Source organism: Oncorhynchus masou, chromosome 12, assembly GCF_036934945.1.
Source record: "Oncorhynchus masou masou isolate Uvic2021 chromosome 12, UVic_Omas_1.1, whole genome shotgun sequence".
Taxonomy (NCBI): Eukaryota; Metazoa; Chordata; class Actinopteri; order Salmoniformes; family Salmonidae; genus Oncorhynchus; species Oncorhynchus masou.
The window spans coordinates 47,107,952-47,115,005 of record NC_088223.1 but is presented as its reverse complement, the minus strand read 5'-3'; the positions used below and the strand labels follow the sequence as shown (position 1 = coordinate 47,115,005).

At 44.1% G+C, this 7,054-nt stretch overlaps 1 long non-coding RNA gene across 1 annotated transcript; it reads right to left on the bottom strand.

The window, feature by feature from the left end:
* Positions 1-6,580: 6,580 nt before the first annotated feature.
* Positions 6,581-7,054, bottom strand: LOC135549117 (uncharacterized). The gene is made up of 3 exons (XR_010456943.1): positions 7,003-7,054; positions 6,848-6,928; positions 6,581-6,748 (listed from the first exon to the last, which is right to left on the bottom strand). It is a non-coding gene; the product is annotated as an uncharacterized LOC135549117 (long non-coding RNA).

Genomic DNA, 7,054 nt, shown 5'->3' with positions numbered 1-7,054 from the left:
CCTGCCCAGGACAGAGCTCAATATCCTCCCACCACCGAGCTGGGAAACGTGGATCAAAAGTTAGGACAGATCGGGCGCCGAAGGGGCTGGTCAAACCACTAAAATCGGTCGCCCACACATGAAGTGGAACGACATTTATTGGATATTTCAAACTAACAAATAAAAAACTGAAACATTGGGCGTGCAAAATTATTCAGCCCCCTTAAGTTAATACTTTGTAGCGCCACCTTTTGCTGCGATTACAGCTGTAAGTCGCTTGGGGTATTTCTCTATCAGTTTTGCACATCGAGAGACTGAAATTATTTCCCATTCCTCCTTGCAAAACAGCTCGAGCTCAGTGAGATTGGATAGAGAGCATTTGTGAACAGCAGTTTTCAGTTCTTTCCACAGATTCTGGATTGGATTCAGGTCTGGACTTTGACTTGGCCATTCTAACACCTGGATATGTTTATTTTTGAAACATTCCATTGTAGATTTTGCTCTATGTTTTGGATCATTGTCTTGTTGGAAGACAAATCTCCGTCCCAGCCTCAGGTTTTTGCAGACTCCATCAGGTTCTCTTCCAGAAAGGTCCTGTATTTGGCTCCATCCATCTTCCCATCAATTTTAACCATCTTCCCTGTCCCTGCTGAAGAAAAGCAGGCCCAAACCATGATGCCGCCACCACCATGTTTGACAGTGGGGATGGTGTGTTCAGGGTGATGAGCTGTGTTGCTTTTACACCAAACATAACGTTTTGCATTGTCGCCAAAAAGTTCAATTTTGGTTTCATCTGACCAGAGCACCTTCTTCCACATGTTTGGTGTGTCTCCCATGTGGCTTGTGGCAAACTTTAAACGACACTTTTTATGGATATCTTTAAGAAATGGCTTTCTTCTTGCCACTCTTCCATAAAGGCCAGATTTGCGCAATATACGACTGATTGTTGTCCTATGGACAGAGTCTCCCACCTCAGCTGTAGATCTCTGCAGTTCATCCAGAGTGATCATGGGCCTCTTGGCTGCATCTCTGATCAGTCTTCTCCTTGTATGAGCTGAAAGTTTAGAGGGACGGCCAGGTCTTGGTAGATTTGCAGTGGTCTGATACTCCTTCCATTTCAATATTATCGCTTGCACAGTGCTCCTTGGGATGTTTAAAGCTTGGGAAATCTTTTTGTATCCAAATCCGGCTTTAAACTTCTTCACAACAGTATCTCGGAACTGTCTGGTGTGTTCCTTGTTCTTCATGGTGCTCTCTGCGCTTTTAACGGTCCTCTTAGACTATCACAGTACAGGTGCATTTATACTGAGACTTGATTACACACAGGTGGATTGTATTTATCATCATTAGTCATTTAGGTCAACATTGGATCATTCAGAGATCCTCACTGAACTTCCGGAGAGAGTTTGCTGCACTGAAAATAAAGGGGCTGAATAATTTTGCACGCCCAATCTTTCAGTTTTTGATTTGTTAAAAAAGTTTGAAATATCCAATAAATGTCGTTCCACTTCATGATTGTGTCCCACTTGTTGATTCTTCATAAAGAAATACAGTTTTATATCTTTACGTTTGAAGCCTGAAATGTGGCAAAAGGTCGCAAAGTTCAAGGGGGCCGAATACTTTCGCAAGGCACTGTACATATGAGATGAGTATGCAAACAAAGTGGCATAGTTAAAGTGGCTAGTGATACATGTATTACATAAAGATGCAGTAGATGATAGAGTACAGTATATACGTATACATATGAGATGAATAATGTAGGGTAAGTAGCATTGTTTAAAGTGGCTAGTGATATATTTTACATCAATTCCCATTATTAAAGTGGCTGGAGTTGAGTCAGTCTGTTGGCAGCAGCCACTCAATGTTAGTGGTGGCTGTTTAACAGTCTAATGGCCTTGAGATAGAAGCTGTTTTTCAGTCTCTCGGTCTCAGCTTTGATGCACCTGTACTGACCTCGCCTTCTGGATGATAGCGGGGTGAACAGGCAGTGGCTCGGGTGGTTGTTGTCCTTGATGATCTTTATGGCCTTCCTGTAACATCGGGTGGTGTAGGTGTTAAATTTATTATGGATAAATGAATAAACAATATCCCCATTAAATAGAATTGTATCTAGGTAAACTTATACTCTGTTTTATAAGTAATAGACAAAATGAGTTCATAAGAAGGAATTGTGTGACAGGACAAGGAGTAATAAAGTTAATGAACACCATTCCAACTAGGCAGGAACAAATGGGTTGTGGACTGTGTAAACACATAAGGTTGTTAGCCTATGGTTGACTCAACTGAAACTTAGCTCTGGGGTTTTTAGATAAGGCAGTGAGTGCATTCCTAGGTTTGCTGTTAATTATAACTGTCAGTTCAGTGGTGATCAATAGTGTTGAGGGGTCAAAAGTTATCTGTGAGTGTGTTAGAATGAACTTTTCACCTTTGTCCCGGTCGAGAGGAGGTGATTCTGTTAAAGCAGTAAAATGACGTCATGATCTGTATATAAACTGCTGTACGTGTTTAAGTGGTAGCACGCTCCGAGAATAAATTCTATTACCTATTATTTAAAGACTGGTCTGCGTCTATTTTATGCAAACAAGAAATCTTACAAATTCTCATAAAATAGATTAAGGGCTTTCAATTGATGAAAACACATTGGCATATTTAAATTATAGTAACAGTAGGTGTCCTGGAGGGCAGGTAGTTTGCCCCCGGTGATGCGTTGTGCAGACCTCACTACCCTCTGGAGAGCCTTACGGTTGTGGGCGGAGCAGTTGCCGTACCAGGCGGTGATACAGCCCGCCAGGATGCTCTCGATTGTGCATCTGTAGAAGTTTGAGAGTGCTTTTGGTGATAAGCCAAATTTCTTCAGCCTCCTGAGGTTGAATAGGCGCTGCTGCGCCTTCTTCATGATGCTGTCTGTGTGGGTGGACCATTTCAGTTTGTCTGTATTGTGTATGCCGAGGAACTTAAAACTTACTACCCTCTCCACTACTGTTCCATCGATGTGGATAGGGGGGTGTTCCTCTGCTGTTTCCTGAAGTCCACAATCAGCTCCTTAGTTTTGTTGACGTTGAGTGTGAGGTTATTTTCCTGACACCACACTCCGAGGGCCCTCACCTCCCCCCTGTAGGCAGTCCTGTCGTTGTTGGTAATCAAGCCTCCCACTGTTGTGTCATCCGCAAACTTGATGATTGAGAGGCGTGTGTGGCCACGCAGTCGTGGGTGAACAGGGAGTACAGGAGAGGGCTCAGAACGCACCCTTGTGGGGCCCCGGTGTTGAGGATCAGGGGGGTGGAGATGTTGCCTACCCTCACCACCTGGGGGCGGCCCGTCAGGAAGTCTAGTACCCAGTTGCACAGGGCGGGGTCGAGACCCAGGCTCTCGAGCTTGAAGGGTACTATGGTGTTAAATGCCGAGCTGTCGTCAATGAACAGCATTCTCACATAGGTATTCCTCTTGTCCAGATGGGTTAGGGCAGTGTGCAGTGTGGTTGAGATTGCATCGTCTGTGGACCTATTTCGGCGTTAAGCAAATTGGAGTGGGTCTAGGGTGGAGGTGATATGGTCCTTGACTAGTCTCTCAAAGCACTTCATGACGGAACACAACCCCACGACAGCACAACCACACCAACACAACAGAACACCGCCTGGGCATGCTCCTGATGAGGTGGCGGATGGTCTCCTGAGGGATCTCCTCCCAGACCTGGACTAAAGCATCCGCCAACTCCTAGACAGTGTTGTGCAACCTGGCGTTGGTGGATGGAGCGAGACATGATGTCCCAGATGTGCTCAAGTGGATTCAGGTCTGGGGAACGGGCGGGCCAGTCCATAGCATCAATGCCTTACTCTTGCAGGAACTGCTGACACTCCAGCCACATGAGGTCTAGCATTGTCTTGCATTAGGAGGAACCCAGGGCCAACCACACCAGCATATGGTCTCACAAGGAGTCTGAGGATCTCATCTCGGTACCTAATGGCAGTCAGGCTACCTCTGGCGAGCACTTGTGGAGGCCTGGCCATCGGAGGTGTTGTGATAGGGAAGAGGACTTTGTAGCTGGTGTCCTCATGTGCGACCTCCTCGATCCACAGAAACTCAAGCATGGGCTCAATGGTGTAAGTGACAAAGTACTGGTCATCCTGAATATGGCTCTGTAAGGGAGATGAGTGATGCAGTCAGGCTGTAATACACAATTGGAGTGCAAAAACAGGTCAATGTTCCTTATAAGCCAGAAAGTTAAATACAATTATTCTACCGCTTGTCTTTTAGCTGCTCGTAATTTAAGACAAAATATCCAAAGGAAAGTATTGTTTACCAGACTTTAGAGAGCTGGTAGGTATATGGTTGTCAACTTGCATTTCTGGCGGTGTGCATTTTCAAAGCAACTGACGCGCAAAGTAAACACTTGCACAATATGTAAACAGCATGTAAACAGCAACTGAGTGTTGCTTGCATTCAGTTGACAGTGGCAAAGCTACCGGCTCCCTAAAAAGTCAGGTAAACAATACTTTAGTGTGGGTATTTGGTCTCAAATTTCAAGCGGCTAAAGGACAAACTGCAAAGACAAGTGGTAGAGTATGTTTAAGTGTCATTTTATGCAACATTCACACAATTTTGCAATCCATTGTATATTAGCCTGATTAAGCAGACAATTGCTCAATAAGAAACATTTTACACAAGACAACGTTTCTAGGAGTTTACCCATGAGAGATTGCAAAGGGTTACTGCAAAGCACTGACAACTGCTGCAGTAAAAAAGGCTGTACAAATTAGATTTAGTAATTAAACAGGAACATTTTACTCATCCAACGCTGACCTTGAAATAGCCGCCAAACACCCCCACCGGAATTTCAACAATAATATGAGCCTGTGACTAAAACCGAGTAGTTTCTGGCAGCCATTTCCTCAGTGTCCAGCCTCTTAGCGTCAATTCCCATGTACACCTCCAACATGGTGAAGGCATCAGAGGAGAAACGTGGGTCTATGTGCTTGGACATGTACCAGGTGATCACTTCTGGAGTAAAGGCCACTGCAGTGAAACAAGAAGCCAAGTGCACATCATAACAGAACATTTTTCAACTGAAGAAATGTGCCATTATTTGGAACAAGTTCACCCCAAAACATTTTCCCAACTGAACACCACATAACACAAATGAAAGTCTTGTCTAGAGCCAATTAAGAACTGGGTTTAAAGGATCTTAAATTATTTCACACTCAACCTGGTGTTGGACAAACAGCCGTGGCATCTATTCGAGTAACCAGCCACTTCTGCTCAAAGAAGGTTGAGAGCACCCGCATCGGAACCCCAGCTACCTGTTCAGGGGGCAACCACACCAGGGCCGTGTTCAGTAGGGCAAACCGTATTAACAATATGTTGCAGAGTTCAGGTAGGGCCACCATTTCCAAATGTTTGCTCTACTGAACATGACCCAGTTCGTGGAAGAAGTGGAGAAAGTCAGCTTACATTCTGGAGGTATGTCTCCTCTGCATTATGAGGGCTTCTTATAACACCAACCTTGTGGGAGTGTTGGCTATTGCATAGCCCTTTCTTTGGACCTCATCCACATTCATGACCTTCTTGCTAGGACTAAAGACGACTGCTGTCATTTTGTATCCTGAAGCAACAGCCTGTCTCAGGAACTAGAAATATGAATTAAACTGTCAAACGCACATTTTGTTTAGCGCCATCCTGTCATGTTGTAGTGAAATTAAAGAAACTGAAATATGGCTACCTCAGCTCCTCTCCGGAAGTTCGCGCTCCTTGCTTTCAGGCCCCCAGTGGGCAGTTTGAGAGAAAGAGCGAGATCTACGTTGTGTGGCAGAAGAAATGAAACACTGGACAGTTGTAGCTCTAGACAGATCATTTATACAGGCAGTACGACAAGCTCGACTGTAAACATGTCCATTGGGGCATGCTCTGCTCACTTGCCTCCATGTAGTTGCGGTCACACAGAATCTCGCGGGAGCTCCAAGGGGTGTAGCTACAGGTTTTTCCCCACTCTACACACAGGGTCTTCAGTCATGTGGTTTCCTGGCAGCCTGAACTGCATGACCAAGCTGAACATCGTATCATCCTAAAAAACAAATAATTCAGGTGACATTCATGCAAGTTATAGACTGGCAAAATTGGCTATATGAATGCAGCTGCCACTGTATTGAAGCCACACTACAGGAGAAGAGCTCAGTAGTTCAGATCACTGCAGTCTGTATCAGAAAGTTGGCTGGCCCTCTGAAAGCCCTCCATAAACTTCTGCTGTACCTTACGTCATCGTTAACTTAGAGGTAAGAGATACAAGACCCAAAGGTGGCTAACAATGGAGATCCTTTTGATATCCACAGTTCAGTGAAACTGCTTCAATGTTTCTGGCACTGTACTTCTAATAACCTCCATGCGCTAACAATTGTATGAATTACCACCTCTACGGCAACTCAGGCTTATTGAGGACCTTTTTACTGAAGAATGTGTTTGTTTTCAATGATTTCATTTTTTCCATCTAGTGATGAAAATATTGACTTGTATCTTTGTGTATATAGGGCTCATCTGTGTCAAAGGTTAAATAATATGACGTTGCTACATTATGAGTTGCAAATGCAGTGACATTGAAAGGCAAACTGTCCATTTGAAGTTCAAGCAAACACTACAGTGCTTAGAGTTACCATGTTTTGGGAAAAGCAGTTTTGAAGAGATGCAAAAAAAAACATGGCATTCCCCATGGGGTCAAATTTAAAGCTGAATCCACTCTGAGTAGCAAGGCCAGGCGTCAGGTTTATGATTTGTGTGTCATCTGGAAGGGATGGAGATGGTGTGGACACAATAGTTGACAATCAATATCAAGCCATGAATTATGAAAGGAGAGAAAGAGAATCATAACAGGCAAACTCACTGAAGACAGCATCAACCTCTTCAAAAAGAGGAGCGACACTCAAACGAATAACATTACCAAGGCATTCAGCGTTGAGGTCATCTGGAATGGGAAAGGTTAGTTAAAAATATTGTCAAACTCTTAGTGATTGCATTTTGCACCCTGTAAATTCATACTTAAAAAGGTGTCTTGTGCTTGTATGCCCACAGCTGCCATCAATAGGCAAAA